Consider the following 15,690-nt stretch of genomic DNA (forward strand, 5'->3'; position numbering starts at 1 on the left):
CGAGTCTGCCGGAGTGGACAGATCAGCTATTGAGGTATAAGTGAATAATTTGAGATCCCTGATAAATTATTTTTCATTAACACTCAACCTCAGTATTGCCGCAGACACGATTAAACCCAGGGAGCGTGGCACTTCCATATTAGCAGTTTATAATGTTGGACTTGGCCTGAAAAAGATGATACATTTTACATTCATTAATAGTTCTCGAGTAATAACTTAACAACTAGCAAAATATTTGACAATTTGTTTGTTTAATTTTTAATTCATGCGCTAGGTCTACATGTCATTTATGACAGTTATATGTGTAACCAACTATGCGTTGGGTTTCACTGGTCTCTGGATTTGATTTTTTTTACATCTCGTGTATAAAAAATTAACCTCATATATCAGTATTTTGTTTTATTCGGATATTGGTTTCAACCTGTCAAACCTGATGTGTGGAACACGTATCATGAATTTTGTTTCATTCAACTATCAATTTATTTCTCACTATCCAAAATGAACGGTAAAATGTTGACCATATATTATGTCTTTCGTACCAATTCTTTTTGATTCCACATGTACCCAGTTGTGTATCAACCTAACGATAATCATGCTTGACTTCTTTAATTGTTATGTTTCCATTAGCTTTCTCTCATTTTTAGGTCACAACAGAACTGTCTGAAAAGTGGATTTATTTCATAGTGAACTTAACACGTTACTATACATAACTTTTGGTTTTATGTTCATATTATTGATAATAGTTTTTATTATCAAGGAACAACGTGCTTAATTGAATAGGCGTGAGGTACATGAGTAGGCAAAGCAGAAAAGTAACCAGTGATTACCTAACAAGTTGCTGTTGTGATATACAAAATTACGTGGTAGTTATTGAATATACCAAATAATGCTAAAAAGGGTTAAAATCAAATGGTGATTGGTGAAAAAAACACGAAAAATCTGTTTACCCAAATGAAAAACAAAAAAATAGGGCTTTTACCACTCGTTTTGTGAAAACCGAAAAGTAGGAAAAATGAAATATCTTGCGTTAACCTAAAATTAGTGATATTAACGTCTTTGGTGTTTCATAACATGTGCTCACAGTAGTATTTTCAGGAAGATGTTCAGGTAATTCGTTTATTTTAGTACGAAGATTAATGTAAATTTTTCAGCAGGGCGCGTGACAAGGAAGAAATAGGTTAGTGAACTAGTTTTTACGAACCCTGAAACATCTGTTTCCTTCTGAACAAAGTACTTTTTAAAACACCTCTACCACCTAAACATGTAAAAGAATCTATACAACTTTTGAGAATACAACCAAAGGTACGTCAAAAATACAAACCTGAAAAACAAAAGTTCATTTCTGAGAACGAGGTTATGCAAAGTAACATTGTATTCCTTTTATATCTCCAGGCTTAAGAAATGTTTTGAGATCAATAACACTCTCGTGCAAATAACTAACGTGAGATAAACCTACACTGATTCTATAGTAAATTATAATTCAAGAATGAGAAGAGTTTATAATAATAGTATTTCAACCATACCATGTTCGCAGCATCAGTTACCGACGACACGTTCTACTAAATACACAGCTCATCAAGTCAGGTGTGACGCAACAAGCACATTTCCAAAGGGACCAGATACACAAAAGAGCATTTGTATGAATGTGTTTTTTCTTATATGAAGCACGTCGAACTACCTGCTTTGTATGCTGAGAGGAATCGAATCCTTATATTTGCGTTGTAACCAGCGGGGAACGAAGAGAGTCTTAAAAATACAATAAGCCTAATACTAATGATTAATGACAAGTGAATTAATAATAATCATTCTATGCCAACTACAAAAAGGCGTTCACACCATAATAATTATTATTGTGACAAATGGTATCAGAAAACTACTGTGTTTGTTGTGTCTCACTCGAACTAATGAGTAGTGGATTAAGATAATCATTTTGTTGTCAAAGGATGAGGTGATCATAGTATGGTTGTAATACAATCTTTCATTTCTTCAAAATGTCTAAAACTCTCAAAACATAATGTAACATTAAAAATATAAGAGGTTTAGTACTAATATTTAATGACGAGTAAATTGTAACATAAGGTAACAGTCCTGTGTGACAATGCTGGGGATAATACATACAATGAGCACAATAGCACATTTCACAAATGTAATTTTTGTACCTATATTTAAGGAGGCTTTTAGTTCTTTTTTAATTCACCATATGGTAACGTAAAGCAGTTTAGATGTTTAAATAATATCATAGCACTACGTCTAATTTGTTATTCTATATTAACTTAGCATAAGGTTTTGGGACAAGATAAGACGCTAATACTACTATTCTCACTGTTAAGTATGAAAAATATGAAGTATCAACCCTATAATATTCATTTGCAATACCTCAAATCAGATTCCTCATACCTCTTCTTTTTCCCAAGATAAAACAGTTTGAGATATTTTAATCTCTTCTCGTATGAAAGCATCTCTATCGCAGACACAAATCCAATAACCCTTCTCTGAATCCTTGCCAACAATTCGATGTTTTTCTTAAGGTAAGAAGATTACGAATGAATACAGTATTCCAAGTCAGGCCTGACCAGTGATCTTCTGAATACAGTATTCCAAATATGGCCTGACCAGTGATCGTCATAACAAAATTATAACCTCTTTATTCTTGTATCCAGTATTTCTATAGATACAACTTAAAATACTGTTTGCCTTACCACTATCAATAGCACACTGCTTGGACGGCTTTACAGTTTGGTTTGTTCTGATTTTCGCGAAAAGCTACACTAGGTTTGTCTGCGCCATTCGTCCCTAATTTAGTAGCATAAGACCAGATGGAAGGCAGCTATCCATCATCACCCACCGCCAACTTTTGAGTTACTCTTTTACCAACGAATAGTGGGATTGACTGTCGTATTATAACGCCCCCACGGCTAAAAGGACGAGCATGTTTGGTGTGGCAGGGATGACACTGTTAAAGTTATTTCCTTCCACATTATATTTATAATTCAAATTATTATAACCTACATACATTACCTTACATTTATTATAAATAAAACCCAGCTATCATTTATTTACCCAACTCACTAAATGGTCTGAATGATCTCTAAATCAGTAGCGACCTCTTTACAGGTAATAACACCCAGGACTTTAATATTATATGACAATTTAGGTAATTTATTAATCATTCCTTTGTCTATGTCACTGATGTAAATCAAATAGAGCAAAGGTTCTAAGATTGAGCCCTGAGGTACCCCAAGAGTGACATTAATCCAGTTTAACTGAGCTTCATTCATCTACTTTTCTATCCACTTTGCTAATTTGTTCTCCACACATATAGAAATGATTTTTAAAAGCCTATTATGTGGTACATTGTCAAAACCTTTCTAAAAATCCGTATACACCAAATATACACTCTTGTTCTCATCCACGTAAGCAGTAATCTTTTCAAAGAATTTCAAAAAAATTTGTAAGATAAGATTTTCCCTCATTGAAACCATTTGACCATCCAATAAATTTCTAAACTTTGTTAAATGACTTTGCAAAGCATTTTTATCAGACTTTCCAAATATTTTCTCACAATTGTTGTAAAACTAATGGGTCTATCATTTCTTTTTATCACCTCCCTTGAAAGGAGGAGTTACATCAGCTAACTTCCTATGATGTGATACCTGTCTACTATTCTAGAACTTAAAAAAATAATAGTAAATTCTCACATATACAATCTTTAACCTCCTTCAAAATCGTTGGGAAAATATTATCACACCCACGAGCCTTATCGTTCTTCAAATTTCTCAAGTTTTTATTAACCCATTCAGAATTAATGTACCCATCTTGTTCGATCTGTTTCTATCTACCAACTGTTAAATATGTTGAGTACTGTTTAAACCTTCGATAGTAAAAGTCGAAGGAAAGGCAAAATTTAATAACCCAGTTGTCTCTTATAATCATCAGATATGAAACTTACTTTTCATCCCTCAGGGATCTTACCCTCATTGTAACATTTTGTTTATCCTTATTGTATTTAAAGAAATCTCCACTCTTAGTTTTTACACTGTCAGCTGTCAGCCTACATCCTTTTTGACATCATTATCTTCTGTTTCATCAAATTTCATGATCTTCTGTAATCTTCTAAATCTCCTGCCATAGCTGCCAATATAATTTTTTTAAATTTATTATGTCAACCTGGTTTTTACTTTTAACTACTATTGTTCACCTTGAATATTTACAAATGTATCTTAAACATTTGCATCAGCTAATCAATGTCTCCAAATAATTCAGCAACCCGATTTGCAACAGACAGTTCTTGTCGCTTCCCTTCAAAGTGTGCTATTTTGAAAATTTTAACCACATGCAGCATAATATTGAACCTAATATAGCAATGATCATTTGCAACAAGATGATCTCCAAATTCCACCCTATCAATAATTTCTATATTTGAAATTAACAACAAATCTAAAATAATATGATCTCTGTGTGTGTGTTTTTCGTATAGCAAAACCACAAAGGGCTATCTGCTCAGCCCACCGAGGGGAATCGAACCCCTGAGTTTAGCGTTGTAAGTCCGGAGACATACCGCTGTACTAGCGGGGTGCTGTATGATTTCTACTAGATTTCTTGAGTATTTGGTGAAGAAAGCCATTTTGATCAATTTCCAAAAACCTATATCTCTCATGGTTCGATTCTAGCATTTCCCAATTTATACGCCTGAAATTAAAATCACCTATAATTATAAGCTCAATAATAGCTGAATTATTAATATCATTCTAAAGGCCCTCATTAATTTCATTAGCTTCATCTGGTGGTCTGTAACAAGTTCCTACAAAGAGCCTTTTCCCTTTACATTAAGTAATAGAAACACAAATGGATTCAATCTCCTTAATATTATAATATCCTCAATTCAGAAAGTAACTCACATTTTACATACAGAGCTACTACTCTCTCTCTTTCTTTAGTACTCTATCCTTACTATATAACCTGTAACATCGTATTTTTAAAAAATCTGACATCAAAACAATTTACGTTTAACCATGTTTCACTTATTTCCATTTTATCTACTTGTACCAGTACTCTAAAATCATCTCTTTTATTTCTTATATTCCTAGCATAACAGTAATAACAATTAAAACTACTTACAACTTTATAACCAATTCTGTGATTATTCCCTATGATAAATATTACTCTACCTCTTATTCTTATTGCATTTAATTTTCCCGGCCCTCACCACCGTCTAGTATTAATTTAAATTATTACTTATAGCTGAGTTAATAGCGGTAACAAAGAAACCATCCGTTATCTTACTTACAAGTTTCTTCTTCCACTGAGCTGATCCCACACGTCCAACAAGCCAATATGCTCGTTATTACATACTAACCTAAGCCTAGCATCTAGCCCTAGTAACGAACTTATGACTTCATCCCTACAGTTAATTCTTAGCAGTATCTCTGACACAATTAAGTTATGACCCTTTTCTTAAAATGCTTTTATCAACCCCTTGTAGTTATTAATTATCTCCTCTGATTTACGTTCCCCTACGTCATTAGACCCTACTGCACATCAAAAACTGCATTCCTGCATGCTCCATTTCTTGTATCTTCTATTCCATCAGTTATATTCTCAACCTATGCTCCTGGGTAGCATTATCTGATTATTTTCTCCCTGTTTCACACTCAGACTATTTTATCCACATACCCTGTCAAGCAATTATCTATAACTATAACCTTCTAATTATCTCCATATGCAGCATAACATTGAACCTAATAAAGCAATGATAATTTGCAGATAGATGTTTCCAAATTTCAACCCTATTAATAATTTCTGTAGTTGAAGTTAACAGCAAATCTAAAATATCATGATTTCTAGTACGTTCCTTGACTAATGGGTAAAGCCATTTTGAACAATTTCTAATAACTTTCAATAACCTACTTTTTCTCCATGTTTAACACTCAGACTATTCTATTCACATAACTTGTCATGTAATTACCTATTATTATAACCTCCTTATTATTAACATCCTTCCCTGACTTCTGTTTTTCTTCACTCTAATAGTTTCTCGTTTTCAAAAACCAGGAGCTGAAATTTCTTATTCAACAGAAAAGGCGAACAAATTGTTTAACAATTCTGTTGTATGTTACATCTGGAAAAAAAAACCTGAAAAAAAAGATTGATAATCTCCTAACTCCTATATATATTATATAAGAGGCCTAAATTTATTTTTTTGGTTTACTGATCTAAGCTTTGCTGATGAGCTCTGAATAAACGAAATCACATTCCACATACGAGGGTAGGTCAATCACGAAACACATTAAAGCTCCACATCACAGATGACTGTTACCTATTATAATTTATCTTAGACAACTTTTCGATTTTTTATCTTACGTCCAGTACGTATTACGACTTCAAATAGCCATATATTTTAATTTTAATTAAATTGGTTGATTAAATGGCAACATGTATCAAATTTATATTTGCCGACAATATTAATACACACATACATATTTACACAAATATATTTTAATATAGAAACAACAATATAATTTATGATAATAGTTATTACAAATAATGATTTATGTACAAATATTTTATAAATTCAAAACAATATTCAGTCTTCTATCTGATCTGGAACTAAATATTTAATCGAACGTTTCTGTCCACGACAGTAAAATTAATTCTGAGCTCATATTGTTACACTTCGCTTAAGCTAAATAGCTGTGTATTATTGGCTGGCCTCAAGCCACTTACAAGCTGACATTTTACCGAGGAAGATATCTAATATCTTCTTAGAAATATTAACGTCCGAAGTTAATTCACTGACGTTTTCAAAGTTCAGTTGATTGGTTAGTTGTTTGGCATTTATTGGCATAAAACAACTAGGCTACCTGCGTCAAACAATCAGTAAAAATTAAAAATAAAGGTAAAATTATCAAAATAATTAAAAAAGGAATAATGTTGAAACAAAGTCCAACTTTCGAATTAAAAACTTAAATAGAATTGAAAAAGCCGATGACTCTTAAAACTTTAAAAACACAACGTGAAGGGTGAACCCATGGTAAAAAGATGTCTAAAATGGTTCCATCGCTTACGGTCATAACGACGGCACGACAGCAAAATGTGGACTATTGTGATTTGAGTGTCACACATACCATACAATGGTGCATCAGTACCGAATGAAAGAAAACAATGAGTTAAAAACTGTGACCAATGCATAGCCAAGCCAGGACAACCTCCTCCTTCCAATCCATATGGAAGCAAGATGGCCAAAGAGCAACAGAAAGTCTTATCTCGAAAAGCTTACTATCACGTTTCTCATTCCAAGTCGACTGCTAAATGGAGTGGAGTTCATGTACGATACAGACACGGCAGACGGACTTAGCTGCAGTGTCAGCGAGCTCGTTAACACGAATAGTGACGTGTCCCAGTATCCAGAAGAACTGGATAGAAATGGATGATAAAATGGACCATTCAGTTTTGAGTATTGACGAGAACAGGGTAATAACTATCCTGAAGCGATTCCAGAGCCAGTAGAGAGCTAAGCGAATCAGTATAAATAGTACAGTTCTTGCATTACATAGCTTGTACGTGATCCAGGGCGAGAGAAATGGCGTACAATTTGGCAGTGAACACAGAAACTGTAGAGGGAATCTTCTGTGCAACCACCAAATCATAATAAACCATGGCAGAGTCCACAGAGTTACCTGATCTCAAATCATCTGTATAAATGGGAATGAAAAGACGGTTTAAAAGTTGTTCAGCAAATAGAAGACGGTACTTTCAATCGGGATTATCTATCTTCTTCAGATGACTCAAAGGAAGGCTACATTTGGGGATGGCAATAAGCCATGGTGGGATGGACTGATCAGTGGAGACAGCAACGTCATTCAAGGACAGACCCAATTCATCCAACTGCACCTGGACACAAAAGCCAGAAGGAACAATAGCAGATCATCTGTTCTGGAAAGGCATGACCCACAGAGGAAAAAACACAACCCCAGGTGAGATATTGTGGTAAGATTCGATATTTTGATGTATACAGTAAAGACAGTTGTAAACGGCAGACGTGTAGAGGTGTTTTATGACACTCAGTGTACAAACTCTGGATTGAAGAAGTGTTGAAAGCCCTCATACTCAGGTGGTCGTAGTGATGTAAATGTAAACGTCAAAATTAGGACTGGTCGGCAGCATAATTTCACCTTTGCAGAAACTTTTTAGGTGGAGAAACAAGCGAGGATCTCTGAGTCGGGGATGTTCTTCAAACCCCTCTCAACAATAACTCCTCGTGATGAATTCAGAGTAGCACGGGGAATAATCTCAATGGGTATATCTCCGATGACCTTAGAATGCAAGAGGAGTTCACTGTGCTTTGGAGTGGATGTTTCCACCAGGATATTCCCACAATGTAGTATTTTACTGACTTTGGAGAGCCAGCAAGCTCCTCTAGTCCCTTCTGAATAAAAAAGGAACACATTTGCCCTAAAGATTTAACTCATAAGTAATGTAATACCACAAAATAAATATCCAAACATCAGCATCAGACACGATGCTCACAACGCCCGTTGAGAACACCCAACACTCATACTTAGTTGACTCTAACCCAAATAGCACAGCCGATTGACCCTGGCCACTCCAAAGCCTACAGGAATTCAAAGTAAAATGGTGTGTTAGAAGAAGACCTCTCAACTACCAGGATTTTCTTCTCCCCTTCACGTGTCGCCACACACGGTAAACACGTGGGTGGATGTTTAAATTCCAGAGGAGGTAAAATGAAAATACAGAACGTTCTCTGCAAGATCCCCTCACCACGAACAGGAATCCCCGCCGAGGTGTGTGATATTCGAAATCTATAAATGTCTCTGGTCAAATTTTGTAGTTTTTCGATTAATAAGCATTAGTGAAAATTATAGCTTCCGAAGCTTATAGTATACTGAGCGTAGCTGACCAACAATATCGAACGATCTTCCTGCGTCTTGTGATAGTTACCTCTTATACTCATCAGGTGAGATTCTAGAAAATTTATTTGGCAACAACATTAGAAGCTAGTGCTTTTATAAAACATATATTGTTGATTCTTACACTCGAGAATATTCAAAACATTTAGGAAACAGGGGTGACTTGCGCAATACACATTTAACAATATAAGTTTCATATTATTTTGTTTGTTTTTAGAATTAAGCAAAAAAGTGAGCAATAAGCTATCTGTGCTCTGCCCACCACATATATCGAAACCCAGTTTTTAGCGTTGTGAGTCGGCAGATATACTGCTCTGCCAGTAGGGGAAAATTTACATACATTTCTAAATATATATTTAACTGAAACAAACATAGATATTAAAATAAATGTACAACAGTAAATCCGATACATAATACTTTCAATTTCTCCTTTAGTGAAAAAGGAAAAAGAAGTAACATACATATAGGCCAATTAAACAGTTTGTACGCTTCGTAACGTATAATAAATTGAGCTTAATGTCAAAATAGTGTTCAAACGCCTACAGAGTGAAAGTAAAAATGAACTCAAAATCCCCTAAATCTTAACTATTTTAATGTCTTTTAAAAAAAGGTATCCAGATTTTGCCAACGTCTGCATTTGGTTTACTAAGAATTGTTATCAGTTACATGTATCTAGAAGGCTTTTTTATGTTTATTTTTCTCCTAAACTATCAGTGTTATTATTCTAGTTTATCTTACGGTCTTCTCTTGCATGTTGTACTATTGGAGACCGATCAGTATTACCACGTCTTCTATGTCTATTATTTTCCCGATTTCTAATTTTCGTTGTTTTTTCACTGTGTCTAGTGTATTGTAAGTAGGGTTTTCCTTTTCAGTTGGGTTTTTGGGTAGTTTGGCGTGTACTAACTGCAATTGTATTATACTTGAATGGTCTGACTGGCTACAAACCATAACAGATTGATATCAGATAGCCACAACTATACCGTAAGTACGTGGTTCCTAACCATATTTTGCCTAAAGCCACTTAATTATAATGACCAAAAAGTCACACACCGGGAAGAGTAGAGAGAAGAAAAAGAAAAATTGGCACCAAAGCTGAATGGTTCTGTTTAACAATCAAGACAATCGGAAAGGGAAATTGAATTTTAGTATTTACTATCTTATTAGATATTTATTCGTTGAAACAAATAAAATGTCTACACTAACTGTCCCCAAAAAAGTTTTAGTAGTGGGATTGCAAACGACAAATAAGGGTTTGGTAGGTTTATTTCGGCCCACTGAGAAAGTAAGTTCCTAATCGATCACTAAGCACACGTGTCACTGATAATCTCCCTGTCGCACTAAACATGCTCGCCCTTTCAGCCGTGGGGACGTTATAATGTTACGGTCAATCCCACTATTCGTTGGTAAAAGAGTAGCCCAAAAGTTAGCGGTGGGTGGTGATGACTAGCTGCCTTCCCTCCAGTCTTACACTGCTAAATTAGGGACAACTAGTACAGAGAGCCCTCGTGTAGCTTTGTGCGAAATTCAAAACAAACACTGATAATTTTCCTTTATCAAATCTTTTTCGTGTTTTTCTCTTCCATACTTTCGCTTCAATTCCAAATGCCAGGATCCTCTCATTGGTAATTCTTTTCTAAAATTCATGGACGGTGTTAAGAAATGTATGAGATATACGTCTGTGAGAGACAAAGCGAGGAAAGGAAGCGGCATGGCTGACATTTTTTACAGTGTACTCGCCAACAAATATTTCAGAAAACCTCAGTTACCATACTGTTCATTTTATATAAGCGGTGCTGATAATGGTCTTAGTTTGTTTACAAATAAAATAAAATAAGTGATCTTAATAACTTTCTTATGATGTAATATATGAATTATAAGAATATTTAATAATAAAGAGATGGGCAAAGAAAATGGTCAGAATAAAATGGACAAAGAGACAGAATAAACTTAAGCAGATAGATAAAAAACTGGGCTATCTATCTTGATCTAAAATTAGAGTAACTTGCTTCAGGCTTCTGATTGATCAAAAAATGTCCAAAGTTTTATTCACTTCACAAGAAGTAAGCGCTATCCATCACATTCTGTGATTACCCAGAGAAATGTAATTGTTCTAACTCTTTCAAATGAGACTGACATTGCTGTGGATATTGTGAGATACAAAAAAGTTTGTTATTGAGATAGTTACAACAACGCGAAGTTTCAAAACATTAATGGGTTACTAAGTGTTGTCTCTAGCTCTAATTGATATTCACCTACAGATAGTTTACACAAATAAAAAATTGGTAAAATGAGAAAAGTAAGTTACATAGCTAATGTTAAGCAAACTATTTTAGGTTTAATGAAAATGATAATAATTAGTTAGAAATAGGTTCTATGAGTACCTGTAAGTGAACTATATTATTTACTTTCTATGAGAATGTAGTTCATTTCGCCACTAGCAGGACCGGCATGGCCAAGCGTGTTAAGGCGTGCGACTAGTAATCTGAGGGTCGCGGGTTCGCATCCCCGTCGCGCCAAACATGCTCGCCCTCTCAGCCGTGGGGGAGTTATAATGTGACGGTCAATCTCACTATTCGTTGGTAAAAGAGTAGCCCAAGAGTTGGCGGTGGGTGGTGATGACTTCCCTCTAGTCTTACACTGCTAAATTAGGGACGGCTAGCACAGATAGCCCTCGAGTAGCTTTGTGCGAAATTCCAAAACAAACAAGTTACTAGCTTAGTGGTTAACGTACAGAACTGTGAATCCATGATTCGTGTTCTGTATACTCAAAATTGCTCTCCGTACTTTGGAACCGTGGATGATGTTGACCAGGTTGCTTTTCCTCTAGTCTATCAGTTCAAAATTAGAAACGGTTAGCGCAGATAATCCTTCTATAGCTTTGTACAAATGTTCAAATCAAATAATGATTTAACCACGTGGTAAGAAAGTACAATAAATAGCCTTTACTAAAATATGCAAGAATTTTATATAAATTATCAGTGACAGTAAGCCAGCTACTTATGTCATTATGACGTGCATGAAAAATTGAGTTTAGTTTCATTTTGTATGTACTTTCGTACTAGTTTTAATCTGTTAATACCCATAAAATGTTTCGAATAAAATTATTTCAAACATTTTTTTCAAGAGATTAGAGAGAAACAATCAGAAATTCCTGCACGTGTACTCGTATATTTATTGTCTTCTGCAACTTCCAACGTGTGTAGTTTTAATATTAAATTGCAATTTTTTTCGACAAACATTTCAATCGTAGATAGTTGCATAAATTTAAATAAATAATTAAACCTCAATTAATTCTTTATTAATCTAATTAATTGATCAATTATTTATTAATCCCCCACTTCTTTAACTGCATCGTGAAGTGTTTTATTTTGCAATCATTCGAGGGCTTATTTATTAAGGATTTAAATGTTATATTTTTTCTCTGTTTTTATTTCGGTGCACGCGATATCTAGTTTAATCAAACGCCAGCAGATGCAAGAAAAAACAAAGAATGAAATGTATTATAGATGAACATAATTAAGTAAGCCTAACTCTCATAAGTATACAGGTCTTTACCTTCCGTGGTGCTAGCTGCTCAAAAAATACGTGAGAAGATTTTAAAACAGTAGAGCCAAAGAATATAGATTAAGTCTTCACGACGAATGGTTATTTTAAAACATTAACGGATTGTGTTTCCGTGAACAAGACTGCAAAAGAGGTTCATCGTTATTCCACGATGAAAGAAAACATCAGACGTTTAGCTACACAAGATATTATATCTTAGATCCACGTGTGACTCTTTAGCGAATCCGACCTAACGTTGTTATGGAACCTTTGCTTCAGTATAAAGCTATGTTGAAATTTCTCCTATCCCGACAAGGTTCATAAACAATGTTGAGTTTACTCTTTTGACTTGTGTAAAGTAATGTATTATTATTATTATATACCTGCTGTTCATCTGTTTATCGATAACTAAGAATATTACGATCAGTGACTTTGAGGTATTATATAACCGATAGCGAGATTTAACAATTTAATGACATGTCCAGACATTTGTTTGTTTGTTTGTTTTTTTAATTTCGCACAAAGCTACTCGAGGGCTATCTGTGCTAACCGTTCCTAATTTAGCAGTGTAAGGCTAGAGGGAAGGCAGCTAGTCATCACCACCCACCGCCAAATCTTAGGCTACTCTTTCACCAATGAATAGTGGAATTGATCGTACTTTATAACGCCTTCACAGCTGAAAGGGCGAGTATGTTTGGTGCGACGGGGATTCAAACCCGCGACCCTCAGATTACGAGTCGCACGCCTTAACACGCTTGGCTATGCCGGGCCGTCCAGACATTTAATCTTATAAGTTGAGGATACTATAATTGTTTGTTTGTTTTGAATTTCGCACAAAGCTACACCAGCGCTATCTGCGCTAGACGTTCCTAATTTAGCACTGTAAGACTAGGGGAAAGGCAGCAAGTCATCACCACCCACCGCCAACTCTTGGGCTACTCTTTTACCAACGATTGACCGTACCATTATAACGCCCCCACGGCTGAAAGGGCGAGCATGTTTGGTGGGTCGGGGATTCGAACCCGCGACCCTCAGATTACGAATCGAGTGCCTTAACCATCTGGCGATTCCGGGCCTACAATAATTGACAATAGAAAATGATGTTCTCGTTGTTTAGCCATTCACCTATACTTTAGGGTAGTAAAGCTTTAAGGTACTAAACTTTATGTTAGATATCTATACAGCTAGTCACAAGAAAATTACCTCTAACTACTTTTATGATTATACAAAGGTTTCTTACATTCTAAGATTATTTCATTTATTTCGTGTGACCATATACTTACAATGAACGTGTGTATATATATATATATATATATTGCCTACGTTCAAACGCAATTAGGAACAGAATCACGAAGTCTAGTCACCTCAAACGACGTACTTTGACACAGTACATACGGACTACCTGCTATGCGTTCACCACTGGTATCTATCCTCGACTTTTAGCATACAAGTCCTTAAAGCTGATCCACTGGTGAGCCAAACACATGATCAGTATAAATCATAAGCAAGATAAGTTCTTTATGTTTTAATTCGAAAGCCAAATGATATTTTAATTAACCAAGGAGCTACCCTAGCGAAATGAATCCATGGTTCGATTCTCCGTCTCACCAAACATGCTCTCTCTCTTTCTCGTTCAGCAGTAGATGCATTATAATGGTACTGTCAATTCCAACTTTCGTTGGTAAAATAAGTGGCGTAAGAGTTACCGGTAGGTGGTGTTTACTAGTTGCCTTCTCACTCGTTCATTGTTACTAGATTAGAGACACAGCACACACAGCCTTCGTGTAGCTCCTCGCGAAAATCAAGAAAATGCATATCTTTCAAAATATTCAAGAGCGATATCAAATTACAAAGTGTAAACTCAAGTGTAGAAGTGTAAAGATACTTACTGATAACTTGTCACGAAACTATGAAATCCAAAAGAAACCGTACAAGTTTATCGTTTCAAAGAATCGACTGTAATTGGACAAACTGTGATCGAAATAAGTCGATTTGTGAAATTTCCCGATTCGTTTTTCCGCGATGTACGGTTTTGAGCTTTAAGCCAGACGTTTAAAACGTGTGTATAATGTACATGCAGGATAAAAGAGGATCGCCTTTAATGTGAGTTGAATAAAGTGAAAACTCATTGCCAGAAATATGCTTGTTACGTCATTCATTAGTTGTTTTTTTTTAATTTCACGCAAAGATATACGAAGGCTATTTGCACGAGCCATCCCTACTTTAGCAGTGTAAGACTAGAGGAAAGATAGCTAGCAATCACCACCAACCACCAACTTTTGGGCTACTCTTTTACCAACAAATAGTGGGACTGATTGCACTATATAACACTCCCATGACTGAAAGGGCGAGCATCTTTGGGGTGATAGGGATTTGAACCCGCGACCCTCAGATTACGAGTCGAGCTCCCTAACCACCTGGCCATGCTGGATCATCATTCATTGGAGAAACAGCGAACATCTGAAGAAAAACTAACATTTCTGTTTCCTCAGTACAGTGGCCAGTCTTCCAAGTTCGTGGATAGTTGAAAATGTTATTTGAGCCACCAGAATATATTAGAATTTCTCTCGTCCGTCGGTCCGTTTCCGGTCTCCTTTGTCAAATTACTACCGCTCCTGCTTGGTATGCATCGATTTTTTCCGATTCCATATAACTCGTCTGGTGCCCGTCCTGCGTGCGTACGGAACCCTCTTGCAGAACGTGTGCAACGCGCTGAGGGTTTACACGCCATCTCGTGTTTGCATCGGCTCCGTGCACGAAAGCTCCTGACAGACCACTCGGATGTCGGTACGAAGAGTGCTGATTTGATCATCAGTTTCTACATGAACGGTGGTTCTCGCGACAGATCCGCTTCACTAATCGCAGAGCAGCTCCAGTGGTCTATCTGCTCGCCAAATAAGTCGCTCTCATAAGGTAAGTTTCCCGATTAAATGTTATTATCTATTAAACTTGCCTAAAGCTCTCTACACAGCCGAATAGATGCTACACCCTCATCTCACTCCAAACAAACCAAGTATGCTCATTCTGTTGTATCATGTAATTTATACAATATTCTGGACAGATAATACAAACAGCAAGCGGTGATTTATTAAGTTCACTCGCTGGAAAGAACGTGTAATTTCTTCAGTAAATACGTATAACAAACTTCCATGGCCGAAATCACGCATAGAGCTTATCTTTTGTAGGTTTGCGAAACAAAGGCTAAACATATTAATAC

The 15,690-nt window shown here is 35.7% G+C and overlaps 1 protein-coding gene across 2 annotated transcripts in view; it reads left to right on the forward strand.

Annotated features, from left to right (window-relative positions):
- The first annotated feature begins 15,199 nt into the window (after nucleotides 1–15,199).
- The window catches only part of LOC143237598 (cadherin-like and PC-esterase domain-containing protein 1), a 275,925-nt gene continuing 275,434 nt past the window's right edge, over nucleotides 15,200–15,690 (forward strand). For both annotated transcript variants that reach the window (XM_076477036.1, XM_076477037.1), the window contains exon 1: nucleotides 15,200–15,386. The gene's annotated coding sequence lies outside the window, so the exon portion shown is untranslated. The remainder of the gene's footprint in view (nucleotides 15,387–15,690) is intronic.

The sequence above is a fragment of the Tachypleus tridentatus genome, chromosome 13, assembly GCF_004210375.1.
Source record: "Tachypleus tridentatus isolate NWPU-2018 chromosome 13, ASM421037v1, whole genome shotgun sequence".
NCBI lineage: Eukaryota > Metazoa > Arthropoda > Merostomata > Xiphosura > Limulidae > Tachypleus > Tachypleus tridentatus.